This window comes from Schistocerca gregaria, chromosome 9, assembly GCF_023897955.1.
Source record: "Schistocerca gregaria isolate iqSchGreg1 chromosome 9, iqSchGreg1.2, whole genome shotgun sequence".
Taxonomy (NCBI): Eukaryota; Metazoa; Arthropoda; class Insecta; order Orthoptera; family Acrididae; genus Schistocerca; species Schistocerca gregaria.
In genome coordinates, this window is record NC_064928.1 from 226,584,596 (window position 1) to 226,605,539 (window position 20,944).

Below are 20,944 nucleotides of genomic sequence, written 5' to 3' on the forward strand. Positions count from 1 at the left end.
AATTGGATTACTTCTTACTGGCTATTACATCAACTTAGATGCTTCATCTGTGTTCTACTATGGTGATTTTAGTGTCTCCGCATGCCGCAGCACGCGACATAGTTTTGCAGACGAAAAGTACAACCGTTTCAGAGAGAAGAGCGGCCAATGTGACTATCTGGCTTTAAGTCGATTCGATAACAAATGACGAAAACGGACGGATTTCTCAGGTTTTTACTACATATGAACACTTTTCACATTCACCCGTGCAACTCGGCTGCTAGTCCTCCTTTCATGCTGAATCTTAATGTCCTAGCTCATGTCCAAGGCACCAAAGCCAGCTAAAGATCAATATTCAATACTTAAACTTGAATTGTTCTACTTCTTACTGGCTATTACATCAACTTAGTAGCTTGATCTCTGTTCTACTATGGTGCTTTTAGTGTCTCAGCATACCGCAGCACGCGACATAGCTTTGCAGACGATAAGTACAACCGTTTCAGAGAGAAGAGTGGCCAATGTGACGTTCTGGCTTTATTTCGATTCGATAACAAATGACGAAAACGGACGGATTTCTCAGGTTTTTACTACATATGAACACTTTTCACATTCTCCCGTGCAACTGGGCTGCTAGTTCTCCATCATGCAATATCTTAAGTTCCTAGCTCGTGTCCAAGGCCCAAAGAGGGGTAAAAAGTCAATAACCGATACCTAAAACTTTAATTGTACTACTTCTTACTGGCTATTACATCAACTTAGAAGCTTCATCTCTGTTCTACTATGGTGCTTTTAGTGTCTCCGCATATCGCAGCACGCGACTTAGCTTTGTAGACGATAAGTACAACCGTTTCAGAGAGAAGAGCGGCCAATGTGACGATCTGGCTTTAAGTAGGTTCGATAACAAATGACGAAAGCGGACGGATTTCTCAGGTTTTTACTACATATGAACACTTTTATCATTCTCCCGTGCAACTCGGCTGCTAGTCCTCCTTTCATGCAGAATCTTAGTGTCCTAGCTTATGTCCAAGGCACCAAAGCCAGCTAAAAAGTCAATAATCGATACCTAAAACTTGAATTGTACTACTTCTTACTGGCTATTACATCAACTTAGAAGCTTCATCTGTGTTCTACTATGGTGATTTTAGTGTCTCCGCATACCGCAGCACGCGACATAGCTTTGCAGACGATAAGTACAAGCGTTTCAGAGAGAAGAGCGGCCCATGTGACGATCTGGCTTTAAGTCGATTCGATAACAAATGACGAAAACGGACGGATTTCTCAGTTTTTTACTACATATGAACAATTTTCACATTCTCCCGTGCAACTCGGCTGCTAGTCCTCCTTTCATGCAGAATCTTGAGGTCCTAGCTCATGTCCAAGGCACCAAAGCCAGCTAAAAAGTAAATAATCGATACCTAAAACTTGAATTGTACTACTTCTTACTGGGTATTACATCAACTTAGAAGATTCATCTGTGTTCTACTATTGTGCTTTTAGTGTCTCCGCATACCGCAGCACGCGACATAGCTTAGCAGACGATAAGTACAAGCGTTTCAGAGAGAAGAGCGGCCAATGTGACGATCTGGCTTTAAGTAGATTCGATAACAAATGACGAAAGCGGACGGATTTGTCAGGTTTTTACTACATATGAACACTTTTCACATTCTCCCGTGAAACTCGGCTGCTAGTCCTCCTTTCATGCAGAATCATAAGGTCCTAGCTCATGTCCAATGCACCAAAGCCAGGTAAAATTCAATAATCGATACCTAAAACTTGAATTATACTACTTCTTACTGGCTATTACATCAACTTAGAAGCTTCATCTGTGTTCTACTATGGTGCTTTTAGTGTCTCCGCATACCGCAGCACGCGACATAGCTTTGCAGACGATAAGTACAACCGTTTCAGAGAGAAGAGCGGAAAATGTGACGATCTGGCTTTAAGTCGATTCGATAACAAATGACGAAAACGGACGGATTTCTCAGGTTGTTACTACATATGAACACTTTTCACATTCTCCCGTGCAACTCGGCTGCTAGTCCTCCTTTCATACAGAATGTTAAGGTCCTAGCTCATGTCCAAAGCACCAAAGCCAGCTAAAAAGTCAATAATCGATACCTAAAACTTGAATTGGACTACTTCTTACTGGTTATTACATCAACTTAGAAGCTTCATCTGTGTTCTACTGTGGTGATTTTAGTGTCCCCAGATCCCGCAGCACGTGACATAGCTTTGCAGACGATAAGTACAACCGATTCAGAGAGGAGAGCGGCCAATGTGACGATCTGGCTTTAAGTCGATTCGATAACAAATGACGAAAACGGACGGATTTCTCAGGTTTTTACTACATATGAACACTTTTCACAATCTCCCGTGCAACTCGGCTGCTAGTCCTCCTTTCATGCAGAATGTTAAGGTCCTAGGTCATGTCCAAGGCACCAAAGCCAGCTATAAAGTCAATAATCGATAACTAAAACTTGAATTGTACTACGTCTTACTGGGTATTACTTCAACTTAGAAGCTTCATCTGTGTTCTACTATGGTGCTTTTAGTGTCTCCGCATACCGCAGCACGCGACATAGCTTTGCAGACGATAAGTACAACCGTTTCAGAGAGAAGAGCGGCCAATGTGACGATCTGGCTTTAAGTCGATTCGATAACAAATGACGAAAGTGGACGGATTTCTCAGGTTTTTACTACATATGAACACTTTTCTCATTCTCCCGTGCAACTCGGCTGCTAGTCCTCCTTTCATGCAGAATCATAAGGTCCTAGCTCATGTCCAAGGCACCAAAGCCAGCTAAAAAGTCAATAATCGATACCTAAAACTTTAATTGTACTACTTCTTACTGGCTATTACATCAACTTAGAAGCTTCATCTGAGTTCTACTATGGTGCTTTTCGTGTCTCCGCATACCGCAGCACGCGACATAGCTTTGCAATCGATAAGTACAACCGTTTCAGAGAGAAGAGCGGCCAATGTGACGATCTGGCTTTAAGTCGATTCGATAACAAATGACGAAAACTGACGGATTTCTCAGGTTTTTACTACATATGAACACATTACACTTTCTCCCGTGCGACTCGGATGCTAGTCCTCCTTTCATGCTGAATCTTAAGGTCCTAGCTCATGTCCAAGGCACCAAAGCCAGCTAAAGATCAATATTCAATACCTAAAACTTGAATTGCACCACTTCTTACTGGCTATTACATCAACTTAGAAGCTTGATCTGTGTTCTACTATGGTGCTTTTAGTGTCTCCGCATACCGCAGCACGCGACATAGCTTTGCAATCGATAAGTACAACCGTTTCAGAGAGAAGAGCGGCCAATGTGACGATCTGGCTTTAAGTCGATTCGATAACAAATGACGAAAACTGACGGATTTCTCAGGTTTTTACTACATATGAACACTTTTCTCATTCTCCCGTGCAACTCGGCTGCTAGTCCTCCTTTCATGCAGAATCTTAAGGTCCTAGCTCATGTCCAAGGCACCAAAGCCAGCTAAAAGGTCAATAATCGATACCTAAAACTTGAATTGGATTAGTTCTTACTGGCTATTACATCAACTTAGAAGCTTCATCTGTGTTCTACTATGGTGCTTTTAGTGTCTCCGCATATCGCAGCACGCGACATAGCTTTGCAATCGATAAGTACAACCGTTTCAGAGAGAAGAGCGGCCAATGTGGCGATCTGGCTTTAAGGCGATTCGATAACAAATGACGAAAGCGGACGGATTTCTCAGGTTTTTACTACATATGACACTTTTCTCATTCTCCCGTGCAACTCGGCTGCTAGTCCTCCTTTCATGGAGATTGTTAAGGACCTAGCTCATGTCCAAGGCACCAAAGCCAGCTAAAAAGTCAATAATCGATACCTAAAACTTGAATTGTACTACTTCTTACTGGGTATTACATCAACTTAGAAGCTTCATCTGTGTTCTACTATGGTGGTTTTAGTGTCTCCGCATATCGCAGCACGCGACATAGCTTTGTAGACGATAAGTACAACCGTTTGAGAGAGAAGAGCGGCCAATGTGACGATCTTGCTTTAAGTAGATTCGATAACAAATGACGAAAGCGGACGGATTTCTCAGGTTTTTACTACATATGAACACTTTTCTCATTCTCCCGTGCAACTCGGCTGCTAGTCCTCCTTTCATGCAGAATCTTAAGGTCCTAGCTCATGTCCAAGGCACCAAAGCCAGCTAAAAGGTCAATAATCGATACCTAAAACTTGAATTGGATTAGTTCTTACTGGCTATTACATCAACTTAGAAGCTTCATCTGTGTTCTACTATGGTGCTTTTAGTGTCTCCGCATATCGCAGCACGCGACATAGCTTTGCAATCGATAAGTACAACCGTTTCAGAGAGAAGAGCGGCCAATGTGGCGATCTGGCTTTAAGGCGATTCGATAACAAATGACGAAAGCGGACGGATTTCTCAGGTTTTTACTACATATGACACTTTTCTCATTCTCCCGTGCAACTCGGCTGCTAGTCCTCCTTTCATGCAGAATCATAAGGTCCTAGCTCATGTCCAAGGCACCAAAGCCAGCTAAAACGTCAATAATCGATACCTAAAATTTGAATTGTACTACTTCTTACTGGCTATAACATCAGCTTAGAAGCTTCATCTGTGTTCTACTATGGTGCTTTTAGTGTCTCCGCATACCACAGCACGCGACATAGCTTTGCAATCGATAAGTACAACCGTTTCAGAGAGAAGAGCGGCCAATGTGGCGATCTGGCTTTAAGGCGATTCGATAACAAATGACGAAAACGGACCTATTTCTCAGGTTTTTACTACATATGAACACTTTTCACATTCTCCCGTGCAACTCGGCTGCTAGTCCTCCTTTCATGCAGAATATTAAGGTCCTAGCTCATGTCCAAGGCATCAAAGCCAGCTAAAAAGTCCATAATCAATACCTAAAACTTGAATTGTACTACTTCTTACTGGCTATTACATCAACTTAGAAGCTTCATCTGTGTTCTACTACGGTGCTTTTAGTTCCTCCGCATACCGCAGCACGCGACATAGTTTTGCAGACGATTAGTACAACCGTTTCAGAGAGAAGAGCGGGGAATGTGACGATCTGGCTTTAAGTCGATTCGATAACAAATGACGAAAACGGACGTATTTCTCAGGTTTTTACTACTTTTGAACACTTTTTACATTCTCCCGTGCACCTCGGCTGCTAGTCCTCCTTCATGCAAAATCTTAAGTTCCTAGCTCGTGTCCAAGTCACCAAAGAAGGGTAAAATGTCAATAACCGATAGCTAAAACTTGAATTGTACTACTTTTTACTGGCTATTACATCAACTTAGAAGCTTCATCTGTGTTCTACTATGCTGCTTTTAGTGTCTCAGCATACCGCAGCACGCGACATAGCGTTGCAGACGATAAGTACAAGTGTTTCAGAGAGAAGAGCGGCCAATGTGACGATCTGGCTTTAAGTCGATTCGATAACAAATGACGAAAACGGACGGATTTCTCAGGTTTTTACTACATTTGAACACTTTTCACATTCTCCCGTGCAACTCGGCTGCTAGTCCTCCTTTCATGCTGAATATAAAGGTCCTAGCTCATGTCCAAGGCACAAAATCCAGCAAAAAATTAAATATTCAATACCTAAAACTTGAATTTTACTACTTCTTACTGGCTATTACATCAACTTAGAAGCTTGATCTGTGTTCTACTATGGTGCTTTTAGTGTCTCAGCATACCGCAGCACGCGACATATCTTTGCAGACGATAAGTACAAGTGTTTCAGAGAGAAGAGCGGCCAATGTGACGACCTGGCTTTAAGTCGATTCGATAACAAATGACGAAAAAGGACGGATTTCTCAGGTTTTTACTACATTTGAACACTTTTCACATTCTCCCGTGCAACTCGGCTGCTAGTCCTCCTTCATGCAAAATCTTAAGTTCCTAGCTCGTGTCCAAAGCACCAAAGAAGGGCAAAAAGTCAATAACCGATACCTAAAACTGTAATTGTACTACTTCTTACTGGGTGTTACATCAACTTAGAAGCTTCATCTGAGTTCTACTATGGTGCATTCAGTGTGTCCGCATACCGCAGCACGCGACATAGCTTTGCAGACGATAAGTACAACCGTTTCAGAGAGAAGAGCGGCCAATGTGACGATCTGGCTTGAAATCGATTCGATAACAAATGACGAAAACGGACGGATTTCTCGGGTTTTTACTACATGTGAAGACTTTTCACATTCTCCCGTGCAAATCGGCTGCTAGTCCTCCTTTCATGCAGAATGTTAAGGTCCTAGCTCATGTCCAAGGCACCAAAGTCAGATAAAAATTCAGTAATTGATACCTAAAACTTGAATTGTACTACTTCTTACTGGCTATTACATCAACTTAGAAGCTTCATCTGTGTTCTACTATGGTGCTTTTACTGTCTCCGCATACCGCAGCACGCGACATAGCTTTGCAGACGATAAGTACAACCGTTTCAGAGAGAAGAGCGGCCAATGTGACGATGTGGCTTTAAGTCGATTCGATAACAAATGACGAAAACGGACGGGTGTCTCAGGTTTTTACTACATATGAACACTTTTCACATTCTCCCGTGCAACTCCGCTGCTAATCCTCCGTTCATGCACAATCTTAAGGTCCTAGCTCATGTCCAAGGCACCAAAGATAGCTAAAAAGTCAATAATCGATACATAAAACTTGAATTGAACTACTTCTTACTGGCTATTACATCAACTTAGAAGCTTCATCTGTGTTCTACTATGGTGATTTTAGTGTCTCCGCATACCGCAGCACGCGACTTAGCTTTGCAGACGATAAGTACAACCGTTTCAGAGAGAAGAGCGGCCAATGTGACGATCTGGCTTGAAATCGATTCGATAACAAATGACGAAAACGGACGGATTTCTCGGGTTTTTACTACATGTGAAGACTTTTCACATTCTCCCGTGCAAATCGGCTGCTAGTCCTCCTTTCATGCAGAATGTTAAGGTCCTAGCTCATGTCCAAGGCACCAAAGTCAGATAAAAATTCAGTAATTGATACCTAAAACTTGAATTGTACTACTTCTTACTGGCTATTACATCAACTTAGAAGCTTCATCTCTGTTCTACTATGGTGATTTTAGTGTCTCCGCATACCGCAGCACGCGACATAGCTTTGCAGACGATAAGTACAACCGTTTCAGAGAGAAGAGCGGCCAATGTGACGATCTGGCTTTAAGTCGATTCGATAACAAATGACGAAAACGGACGGATTTCTCAGGTTTTTACTACATATGAACACTTTTCACATTCTCCCGTGCAACACGGCTGATAGTCCTCCTTTCATGCAGAATCTTTAGGTCCTAGCTCATGTCCAAGGCACCAATGCCAGCTAAAAAGTCAATAATCGATAACTAAAACTTGAATTGTACTATATCTTACTGGCTATTACATCAACTTAGAAGCTTCATCTGTGTTCTACTATGGTGCTTTTACTGTCTCCGCATACCGCAGTACGCGACATAGCTTTGCAGACGATAAGTACAACCGTTTCAGAGAGAAAAGCGGCCAATGTGACGATCTGGCTTTAAGTCGATTCGATAACAAAAGACGAAAACGGACGGATGTCTCAGGTTTTTACTACATATGAACACTTTTCACATTCTCCCGTTCACCTCGGCTGCTAGTTCTCCTTTCATGCAGAATCTTAAGGTCGTAGCTCATGTCCAAGGCACCAAAGTCAGCTGAAAAGTCAGTAATTGATACCTAAAACTTAAATTGTACTACTTCTTACTGGCTATTACATCAACTTGTAAGCTTCATCTGTGTTCTACTATACCGCAGCACGCGACATAGCTTTGCAGACGATAAGTACAACCGTTTCAGAGAGAAGAGAAGCCAATGAGACGATCTGGCTTTAAGTCGATTCGATAACAAGTGACGAAAACGGACCGATTTCTCTGGTTTTTACTACTTATAAACACTTTTCACATTCTCCCGTGCAACTTGGCTCCTCGTCCTCCTTTCATGCAGAATCTTAAGGTCCTAGCTCATGTCCAAGGCACCAAAGCAAGCTAAAAAGTCAATATTCAATACCTAAAACTTGAATTGTACTACTTCTTACTGGCTATTACATCAACTTAGAAGTTTCATCTGTGTTCTACTATGGTGCTTTTAGTGTCTCAGCATACCACAGCACGCGACATAGCTTTGCAGACGATAAGTACAACCGTTTCAGAGAGAAGAGCGGCCAATGTGACGATCTGGCTTTAAGTCGATTCGATAACAAATGACGAAAACGTACGGATTTCTCAGGTTTTTACTACATATGAACACTTTTCACATTCTCCCGTGCAACTCGGCTGCTAGTCCTCCTTTCATGCAGAATGTTAAGGTCCTAGCTCATGTCCAAGGCACCAAAGCCAGCTAAAAAGTCAATAATCGACACCTAAAACTTGAACTGTACTACTTCTTACTGGCTATTACATCAACGTAGAAGCTTCATCTGTGTTCTACTATGGTGCTTTTAGTGTCTCCGCATACCGCAGCAGGCGACATAGCTTTGCAATCGATAAGTACAACCGTTTCAGAGAGAAGAGCAGCTAATTTGACGATCTGGCTTTAAGTCGATTCGATAACAAATGACGAAAACGGACGGATTTATCGGGTTTTTACTACATATAAACACTTTTCACATTCCCCCATGCAAATCGGCTGCTACTCCTCCTTTCATGCAGAATGTTAAGGTCCTAGCTCATGTCCAAGGCTCCAAAGCCAGCTAAAAAGTCAATAAACGATATCTAAAACTTGAATTGTACTACTTCTTCCTGGCTATTACATCAACTTAGAAGCTTCATCTGTGTTCTACTTTGGTGCTTTTAGTGTCAATAATCGATACCTAACACTTGAATTGTACTACTTCTTACTGGCTATTACATCAACTTAGAAGCTTCATCAGTGTTCTACTATGGTGCTTTTAGTGTCTCCGCATACTGCAGCACGCGACATAGCTTTGCAGACGATAAGTACCACCGTTTCAGAGAGAAGAGCGGCCAATGTGACGATCTGGCTTTACGTCGATTCGATAACAAATGACGAAAACGGAAGGATTTCTCAGGTTTTTACTACATATGAACACTTTTCACATTCTCCCGTGCAAATCGGCTGCTAGTCCTCCTTTCATGCAGAATCATAAGGTCCTAGCTCATGTCCAAGGCACCAAAGCCAGCTAAAAAGTCAATAATCGATACCTGAAACTTGAATTGTACTACTTCTTACTGGCTATTACATCAACTTAGAAGCTTCATCTGTGTTCTACTATGGTGCTTTTAATGTCTCCGCATACCGCAATACGCGACATAGGTTTGCACACGATAAGTACAACCGTTTCAGAGAAGAAGAGCGGCCAATGTGACGATCTGGCTTTAAGTAGTTTCGATAACAAATGACGTAAACGGACGGATGTCTCAGGTTTTTACTACATATGAACATTTTTCACATTCTCCCGTGCAACGCGGCTGCTAGTCCTCCTTTCATGCAGAATCTTAAGGTCCTAACTCATGTCCAAGGTACCAAAGCCAGCAGAAAAGTCAATAATCGATACCTAAATCTTGAATTGTACTACATCTTACTGGCTATTACATCAACTTAGAAGCTTCATCTGTGTTCTACTATGGTGATTTCAGTGTCTCCGCATACCGCAGCACGCGACATAGCTTCGCAGACGATAAGTACAACCGTTTCAGAGAGAAGAGCAGCCAATGAGACGATCTGGCTTTAAGTCGATTCGATAACAAATGACGAAAACGGACGGATTTCTCAGGTTTTTACTACATATGAACACTTTTCACATTCTCCCGTGCAACTCGGCTGCTAGTCCTCCTTACATGCAGAATCTTAAGGTCCTAGCTCATGTCCAAGGCACCAAAGCCAGCTAAAAAGTCAATAATCGATACCTAAAACTTGAATTGTACTACTTCTTACTGGCTATTACATCAACTTAGAAGCATCATCTGTGTTCTACTATGGTGCTTTTACTGTCTCCGCATACCGCAGAACGCCACATAGCTTTGCAGACGATAAGTACAACCGTTTCAGAGAGAAGAGCGGCCAATGTGACGATCTTACTTTAAGTAGATTCGATAACAAATGACGTAAACGGACGGATGTCTCAGATTTTTACTACATATGAACATGTTTCACATTCTCCCGTGCAAATCGGCTGCTAGTCCTCCTTTCATGCAGAATCTTAAGGTCCTAGATCATGTCAAAGGTACCAAAGCCAGCTAAAAAGTCAATAATCGATACCTAAAACTTGAATTGTACTACTTCTTACTGGCTATTACATCAACTTATAAGCTTCATCTGCGTTCTACTATGGTTATTTTAGTGTCTCCGCATACCGCAGCACGCGACATAGCTTTGCAGACGATAAGTACAACCGTTTCAGAGAGAAGAGCGGCCAATGTGACGATCTGGCTTTAAGTAGATTCGATAACAAATGACGAAAACGGATGGATTTCTCAGGTTTTTACTACATATGAACACTTTTCACATTCTCCCGTGCAACTTGGCTCCTCGTCCTCCTTTCATGCAGAATCTTAAGGTCCTAGCTCATGTCTAAGGCACCAAAGCCAGCTAAAAAGTCAATATTCAATACCTAAATCTTGAATTGTACTACTTCTTACTGGCTATTACATCAACTTAGAAGCTTCATCTGTGTTCTACTATGGTGCTTTTAGTGTCTCCGCATACCGCAGCACGCGACATAGCTTTGCAGACGATAAGTACTACCGTTTCAGAGAGAAGAGCGGCCAATGTGACGATCTGGCTTTACGTCGATTCGATAACAAATGACGAAAACGGACGGATTTCTCGGGTTTTTACTACATATGAACACTTTTCACATTCTCCCGTGCAAATCGGCTGCTAGTCCTCCTTTCATGCAGAATCATAAGGTCCTAGCTCATGTCCAAGGCACCAAAGCCAGCTAAAAAGTCAACAATCGATACCTAAAACTTGAATTGTACTACTTCTTACTGGCTATTACATCAACTTAGAAGCTTTATCTGTGTTCTACTATGGTGCTCTTAGTGTCTCAGAATACCGCAGCACGCGACATAGCTTTGCAGACGATAAGTACAACCGTTTCAGAGAGAAGAGCGGCCAATGTGACGATCTGGCTTGAAGAAGATTCGATAACAAATGACGAAAACGGACGGATTTCTAGGTTTTTAGTACATATGAACACTTTTCATATTCTCCCGTGCAACTCCGCTGCTAATCCTCCTTTCATGCAGAAGCTTAAGGTCCTAGCTCATGTCCAAGGCATCTGTGTTCTACTATGGTGCTTTTACTGTCTCCGCATACCGCAATACGCGACATAGGTGTGCACACGATAAGTACAACCGTTTCAGAGAAGAAGAGCGGCCAATGTGACGATCTGGCTTTAAGTAGATTCGATAACAAATGACGTAAACGGACGGATGTCTCAGGTTTTTACTACATATGAACATTTTTCACATTCTCCCGTGCAACGCGGCTGCTAGTCCTCCTTTCATGCAGAATCTTAAGGTCCTAACTCATGTCCAAGGTACCAAAGCCAGCTGAAAAGTCAATAATCGATACCTAAAACTTGAATTGTTCTACATCTTACTGGCTATTACATCAACTTAGAAGCTTCATCTGTGTTCTACTATGGTGATTTTAGTGTCTCCGCATACCGCAGCACGCGACATAGTTTCGCAGACGATAAGTACAACCGTTGCAGAGAGAAGAGCGGCCAATCAGACGATCTGGCTTTAAGTCGATTCGATAACAAATGACAAAAACGGACGGATTTCTCAGGTTTTTACTACATATGAACACTTTTCACATTCTCCCGTGCAACTCGGCTGCTAGTCCTCCTTACATGCAGAATCTTAAGGTCCTAGCTCATGTCCAAGGCACCAAAGCCAGCTAAAAAGTCAATATTCAATACCTAAAACTTGAATTGTACTACTTCTTACTGGCTATTACATCAACTTAGAAGCTTCATCTGTGTTCTACTATAGTGCTTTTAGTGTCTCAGCATACTGCAGCACGCGACATAGCTTTGCAGACGATAAGTACAACCGTTTCAGAGAGAAGAGCGGCCAATGTGACGATCTGGCTTTAAGACGGTTCGATAACAAATGACGAAAACGGACCGATTTCTCAGGTTTTTACTACATATGAACACTATTCACATTCTCCAGTGCAACTCGGCTGCTAGTCCTCCTTTCATGCAGAATCGTAAGGTCCTAGCTCATGTCCAAGGCACCAAAGCCAGTTAAAAAGTCAATATTCAATACCTAAAACTTGAATTGTACTACTTCTTACTGGCTATTACATCAACTTAGAAGCTTCATCTGTGTTCTACTATAGTGCTTTTAGTGTCTCAGCATACTGCAGCACGCGACATAGCTTTGCAGACGATAAGTACAACCGTTTCAGAGAGAAGAGCCCCCAATGTGACGATCTGGCTTTAAGTAGATTCGATAACAAATGACGAAAACGGATGGATTTCTCAGGTTTTTACTACATATGAACACTTTTCACATTCTCCCGTGCAACTTGGCTCCTCGTCCTCCTTTCATGCAGAATCTTAAGGTCCTAGCTCATGTCCAAGGCACCAAAGCCAGCTAAAAAGTCAATATTCAATACCTAAAACTTGAATTGTACTACTTCTTACTGGCTATTACATCAACTTAGAAGCTTCATCTGTGTTCTACTATGGTGCTTTTAGTGTCTCAGCATACCGCAGCACGCGACATAGCTTTGCAGACGATAAGTACAAGTGTTTCAGAGAGAAGAGCGGCCAATGTGACGATCTGGCTTTAAGTCGATTCGATAACAAATGACGAAAACGGACGGATTTATCGGGTTTTTACTACATATAAACACTTTTCACATTCTCCCATGCAAATCGGCGCTACTCCTCCTTTCATGCAGAATGTTAAGGTCCTAGCTCATGTCCAAGGCTCCAAAGCCAGCTAAAAAGTCAATAAACGATATCTAAAACTTGAGTTGTACTACTTCTTCCTGGCTATTACATCAACTTAGAAGCTTCATCTGTGTTCTACTTTGGTGCTTTTAGTGTCAATAATCGATACCTAAAACTTGAATTGTACTACTTCTTACTGGCTATTACATCAACTTAGAAGCTTCATCTGTGTTCTACTATGGTGCTTTTAGTGTCTCCGCATACCGCAGCACGTGACATAGCTTTGCAGACGATAAGTACTACCGTTTCAGAGAGAAGAGCGCCAATGTGATGATCTGGCTTTACGTCTATTCGATAACAAATGACGAAAACGGAAGGATTTCTCAGGTTTTTACTACATATGAACACTTTTCACATTCTCCCGTGCAAATCGGCTGCTAGTCCTCCTTTCATGCAGAATCATAAGGTCCTAGCTCATGTCCAAGGCACCAAAGCCAGCTAAAAAGTCAATAATCGATACCTAAAACTTGAATTGTACTACTTCTTACTGGCTATTACATCAACTTAGAAGCTTTATCTGTGTTCTACTATGGTGCTCTTAGTGTCTCAGAATACCGCAGCACGCGACATAGCTTTGCAGACGATAAGTACAACCGTTTCAGAGAGAAGAGCGGCCAATGTGACGATCTGGCTTGAAGAAGATTCGATAACAAATGACGAAAACGGACGGATTTCTAGGTTTTTAGTACTTATGAACACTTTTCATATTCTCCCGTGCAACTCCGCTGCTAATCCTCCTTTCATGCAGAAGCTTAAGGTCCTAGCTCATGTCCAAGGCACCAAAGCTAGCTAAAAAGTCAATAATCGATACCTGAAACTTGAATTGTACTACTTCTTACTGGCTATTACATCAACTTAGAAGCTTCATCTGTGTTCTACTATGGTGCTTTTACTGTCTCCGCATACCGCAATACGCGACATAGGTTTGCACACAATAAGTACAACCGTTTCAGAGAAGAATAGCGGCCAATGTGACGATCTGGCTTTAAGTAGATTCGATAACAAATGACGTAAACGGACGGATGTCTCAGGTTTTTACTACATATGAACATTTTTCACATTATCCCGTGCAACGCGGCTGCTAGTCCTCCTTTCATGCAGAATCTTAAGGTCCTAACTAATGTCCAAGGTACCAAAGCCAGCTGAAAAGTCAATAATCGATACCTAAAATTTGAATTGTACTACATCTTACTGGCTATTACATCAACTTAGAAGCTTCATCTGTGTTCTACTATGGTGATTTTAGTGTCTCCGCATACCGCAGCACGCGACATAGCTTCGCAGACGATAAGTACAACCGTTTCAGAGAGAAGAGCGGCCAATGAGACGATCTGGCTTTAAGTCGATTCGATAACAAATGACGAAAACGGACGGATTTCTCAGGTTTTTACTACATATGAACACTTTTCACATTCACCCGTGCAACTCGGCTGCTAGTCCTCCTTACATGCAGAATCTTAAGGTCCTAGCTCATGTCCAAGGCACCAAAGCCAGCTAAAAAGTCAATAATCGATACCTAAACCTTGAATTGTACTACTTCTTACTGGCTATTACATCAACTTAGAAGCTTCATCTGTGTTCTACTATGCTGCTTTTAGTGTCTCCGCATACCGCAGCACGCGACATAGCTTTGCAGACGATAAGTACAACCGTTTCAGAGAGAAGAGCGACCAATGAGACGATCTGGCTTTAAGTCGATTCGATAACAAATGACGAAAACGGACGGATTTCTCGGGTTTTTACTACATATGAACACTTTTCACATTCTCCCGAGCAACTTGGCTCCACGTCCTCCTTTCATGCAGAATCTTAAGGTCCTAGCTCATGTCCAAGGCACCAAAGCCAGCTAAAAAGTCAATATTCAATACCTAAAACTTGAATTGTACTACTTCTTACTGGCTATTACATCAACTTAGAAGCTTCATCTGTGTTCTACTATGGTGCTTTTAGTGTCTCCGCATACCGCAGCACGCGACGTAGCTTTGCAATCGATAAGTACAACCGTTTCAGAGAGAAGAGCGGCCAATGTGACGATCTAGCGTTAAGTCGATTCAATAACAAATGACGAAACCGACGGATTTCTCAGGTTTTTACTACATACGAACACTTTTCACATTCTCCCGTGCAAATCGGCTGCTAGTCCTCCTTTCATGTAGAATCATAAGGTCCCAGCTCATGTCCAAGGCACCATAGCCAGCTAAAAAGTCAATAATCGATACCTATAACTTGAATTGTAGTACTTCTTCCTGGCTATTACATCAACTTAGAAGCTTCATCTGTTTTCTACTATGGTGCTTTTAGGGTCTCCACATACCGCAGCACGCGACATAGCTTTGCAGACGATAAGTACAACCGTTTCAGAGAGAAGAGCGGCCAATGTGACGATCTGGCTTTAAGTCGTTTCGATAACAAATGACGAAAACGGACCGATTTCTCAGGTTTTTACTACATATGAACATTTTTCACATTCTCCAGTGCAACTCGGCTGCTAGTCCTCCTTTCATGCAGAATCGTAAGGTCCTAGCTCATGTCCAAGGCACCAAAGCCAGCTAAAAAGTCAATATTCAATACCTAAAACTTGAATTGTACTACTTCTTACTGGCTATTACATCAACTTAGAAGCTTCATCTGTGTTCTACTATAGTGCTTTTAGTGTCTCAGCATACTGCAGCACGCGACATAGCTTTGCAGACGATAAGTACAACCGTTTCAGAGAGCAGAGCCCCCAATGTGACGATCTGGCTTTAAGTAGATTCGATAACAAATGACGAAAACGGATGGATTTCTCAGGTTTTTACTACATATGAACACTTTTCACATTCTCCCGTGCAACTCGGCTGCTAGTACTCCTTTCATGCAAAATCTTAATTTCCTAGCTCATGTTCAAGGCACCAAAGAAGGGTAAAAACTCAATAACCGATACCTAAAACTTTAATTGTACTACTTCTTACTGGCTATTACATCAACTTAGAAGCTTCACCTGTGTTCTATTATGGTGCTTTTAGTGTGTCCGCATACCGCAGCACGCGACATAGCTTTGCAGACGATAAGTACAACCGTTTCAGAGAGAAGAGCGGCCAATGTGACGACCTGGCTTGAAGAAGATTCGATAACAAATGACGAAAACGGACGGAATTCTTGGTTTTTACTACATATGAACACTTTTCGTATTCTCCCGTGCAACTCCGCTGCTAATCCTCCTTTCATGCAGAAGCTTAAGGTCCTAGCTCATGTCCAAGGCACCAAAGCCAGCTAAAAAGTCAATAATCGATACCTAAAACTTGAATTGTACAACTTCTTACTGGCTATTACATCAACTTGTAAGCTACATCTGTGTTCTACTATGGAGCTTTTACTGTCTCCGCATACCGCAGCACGCGACATAGCTTTGCAGACGATAAGTACAACCGTTTCAGAGAGAAGAGCGGCCAATGAGACGATCTGGCTTTAAGTCGATTCGATAACAAGTGACGAAAATAGACCGATTTCTCAGGTTTTTACTACATATGAACACTTTTCACATTCTCCCGTGCAACTTGGCTCCTCGTCCTCCTTTCATGCAGAATCTTAAGGTCCTAGCTCATGTCCAAGGCACCAAAGCCATCTAAAAAGTCAATATTCAATACCTAAAACTTGAATTGTACTACTTCTTACTGGCTATTACATCTACTTAGAAGCTTCATCTGTGTTCTACTATGGTGCTTTTAGTGTCTCAGCATACCGCAGCACGCGACATAGCTTTGCAGACGATAAGTACAAGTGTTTCAGAGAGAAGAGCGGCCAATGTGACGATCTGGCTTTAAGTCGATTCGATAACGAATGACGAAAACGTACGGATTACTCAGGTTTTTACTACATATGAACACTTATCACATTCTCCCGTGCAACTCGGCTGCTAGTCCTCCTTTCATGCAGAATGTTAAGGTCCTAGCTCATGTCCAAGGCACCAAAGCCAGCTAAAAAGTCAATAATCGATACCTAAAACTTGAATTGTACTACTTCTTACTGGCTATTACATCAACGTAGAAGCTTCATCTGTGTTCTACTATGGTGCTTTTAGTGTCTCAGCATACCGCAGCACGCGACATAGCTTTGCAGACGATAAGTACAAGTGTTTCAGAGAGAAGAGCGGCCAATGTGACGATCTGGCTTTAAGTCGATTCGATAACGAATGACGAAAACGTACGGATTACTCAGGTTTTTACTACATATGAACACTTATCACATTCTCCCGTGCAACTCGGCTGCTAGTCCTCCTTTCATGCAGAATGTTAAGGTCCTAGCTCATGTCCAAGGCACCAAAGCCAGCTAAAAAGTCAATAATCGATACCTAAAACTTGTATTGTACTACTTCTTCCTGGCTATTACATCAACTTAGAAGCTTCATCTGTGTTCTACTATGGTGCTTTTAGTGTCTCAGCATACCGCAGCACGCGACATAGCTTTGCAGACGATAAGTACATCCGTTTCAGAGAGAAGAGCGGCCAATGTGACGATGTGGCTTTAAGTCGATTCGATAACAAATGACGAAAACGGACGGGTGTCTCAGGTTTTTACTACATATGAACACTTTTCACATTCTCCCGTGCAACTCCGCTGCTAATCCTCCGTTCATGCACAATCTTAAGGTCCTAGCTCATGTCCAAGGCACCAAAGATAGCTAAAAAGTCAATAATCGATACCTAAAACTTGAATTGAACTACTTCTTACTGGCTATTACATCAACTTAGAAGCTTCATCTGTGTTCTACTATGGTGATTTTAGTGTCTCCGCATACCGCAGCACGCGACTTAGCTTTGCAGACGATAAGTACAACCGTTTCAGAGAGAAGAGCGGCCAATGTGACGATCTGGCTTGAAATCTATTCGATAACAAATGACGAAAACGGACGGATTTCTCGGGTTTTTACTACATGTGAAGACTTTTCACATTCTCCCGTGCAAATCGGCTGCTAGTCCTCCTTTCATGCAGAATGTTAAGGTCCTAGCTCATGTCCAAGGCACCAAAGTCAGATAAAAATTCAGTAATTGATACATAAAACTTGAATTGTACTACTTCTTACTGGCTATTACATCAACTTAGAAGCTTCATCTCTGTTCTACTATGGTGATTTTAGTGTCTCCGCATACCGCAGCACGCGACATAGCTTTGCAGACGATAAGTACAACCGTTTCAGAGAGAAGAGCGGCCAATGTGACGATCTGGCTTTAAGTCGATTCGATAACAAATGACGAAAACGGACGGATTTCTCAGGTTTTTACTACATATGAACACTTTTCACATTCTCCCGTGCAACTCGGCTGATAGTCCTCCTTTCATGCAGAATCTTTAGGTCCTAGCTCATGTCCAAGGCTCCATAGCCAGCTAAAAAGTCAATATTCAATACCTAAAACTTGAATTGTACTACTTCTTACTGGCTATTACATCAACTTAGAAGCTTCATCTGTGTTCTACTATGGTGCTTTTAGTGTCTCCGCATACCGCAGCACGCGACGTAGCTTTGCAATCGATAAGTACAACCGTTTCAGAGAGAAGAGCGGCCAATGTGACGATCTAGCGTTAAGTCGATTCAATAACAAATGACGAAACCGACGGATTTCTCAGGTTTTTACTACATACGAACACTTTTCACATTCTCCCGTGCAAATCGGCTGCTAGTCCTCCTTTCATGTAGAATCATAAGGTCCCAGCTCATGTCCAAGGCACCATAGCCAGCTAAAAAGTCAATAATCGATACCTATAACTTGAATTGTACTACTTCTTCCTGGCTATTACATCAACTTAGAAGCTTCATCTGTTTTCTACTATGGTGCTTTTAGGGTCTCCACATACCGCAGCACGCGACATAGCTTTGCAGACGATAAGTACAACCGTTTCAGAGAGAAGAGCGGCCAATGTGACGATCTGGCTTTAAGTCGTTTCGATAAAAAATGACGAAAACGGACCGATTTCTCAGGTTTTTACTACATATGAACATTTTTCACATTCTCCAGTGCAACTCGGCTGCTAGTCCTCCTTTCATGCAGAATCGTAAGGTCCTAGCTCATGTCCAAGGCACCAAAGCCAGCTAAAAAGTCAATATTCAATACCTAAAACTTGAATTGTACTACTTCTTACTGGCTATTACATCAACTTAGAAGCTTCATCTGTGTTCTACTATAGTGCTTTTAGTGTCTCAGCATACTGCAGCACGCGACATAGCTTTGCAGACGATAAGTACAACCGTTTCAGAGAGCAGAGCCCCCAATGTGACGATCTGGCTTTAAGTAGATTCGATAACAAATGACGAAAACGGATGGATTTCTCAGGTTTTTACTACATATGAACACTTTTCACATTCTCCCGTGCAACTCGGCTGCTAGTACTCCTTTCATGCAAAATCTTAATTTCCTAGCTCATGTTCAAGGCACCAAAGAAGGGTAAAAACTCAATAACCGATACCTAAAACTTTAATTGTACTACTTCTTACTGGCTATTACATCAACTTAGAAGCTTCACCTGTGTTCTATTATGGTGCTTTTAGTGTGTCCGCATACCGCAGCACGCGACATAGCTTTGCAGACGATAAGTACAACCGTTTCAGAGAGAAGAGCGGCCAATGTGACGACCTGGCTTGAAGAAGATTCGATAACAAATGACGAAAACGGACGGAATTCTTGGTTTTTACTACATAGGAACACTTTTCGTATTCTCCCGTGCAACTCCGCTGCTAATCCTCCTTTCATGCAGAAGCTTAAGGTCCTAGCTCATGTCCAAGGCACCAAAGCCAGCTAAAAAGTCAATAATCGATACCTAAAACTTGAATTGTACAACTTCTTACTGGCTATTACATCAACTTGTAAGCTACATCTGTGTTCTACTATGGAGCTTTTACTGTCTCCGCATACCGCAGCACGCGACATAGCTTTGCAGACGATAAGTACAACCGTTTCAGAGAGAAGAGCGGCCAATGAGACGATCTGGCTTTAAGTCGATTCGATAACAAGTGACGAAAATAGACCGATTTCTCAGGTTTTTACTACATATGAACACTTTTCACATTCTCCCGTGCAACTTGGCTCCTCGTCCTCCTTTCATGCAGAATCTTAAGGTCCTAGCTCATGTCCAAGGCACCAAAGCCATCTAAAAAGTCAATATTCAATACCTAAAACTTGAATTGTACTACTTCTTACTGGCTATTACATCTACTTAGAAGCTTCATCTGTGTTCTACTATGGTGCTTTTAGTGTCTCAGCATACCGCAGCACGCGACATAGCTTTGCAGACGATAAGTACAAGTGTTTCAGAGAGAAGAGCGGCCAATGTGACGATCTGGCTTTAAGTCGATTCGATAACGAATGACGAAAACGTACGGATTACTCAGGTTTTTACTACATATGAACACTTATCACATTCTCCCGTGCAACTCGGCTGCTAGTCCTCCTTTCATGCAGAATGTTAAGGTCCTAGCTCATGTCCAAGGCACCAAAGCCAGCTAAAAAGTCAATAATCGATACCTAAAACTTGAATTGTACTACTTCTTACTGGCTATTACATCAACGTAGAAGCTTCATCTGTGTTCTACTATGGTGCTTTTAGTGTCTCAGCATACCGCAGCACGCGACATAGCTTTGCAGACGATAAGTACAAGTGTTTCAGAGAGAAGAGCGGCCAATGTGACGATCTGGCTTTAAGTCGATTCGATAACGAATGACGAAAACGTACGGATTACTCAGGTTTTTACTACATATGAACACTTATCACATTCTCCCGTGCAACTCGGCTGCTAGTCCTCCTTTCATGCAGAATGTTAAGGTCCTAGCTCATGTCCAAGGCACCAAAGCCAGCTAAAAAGTCAATAATCGATACCTAAAACTTGTATTGTACTACTTCTTCCTGGCTATTACATCAACTTAGAAGCTTCATCTGTGTTCTACTATGGTGCTATTAGTGTCTCAGCATACCGCAGCACGCGACATAGCTT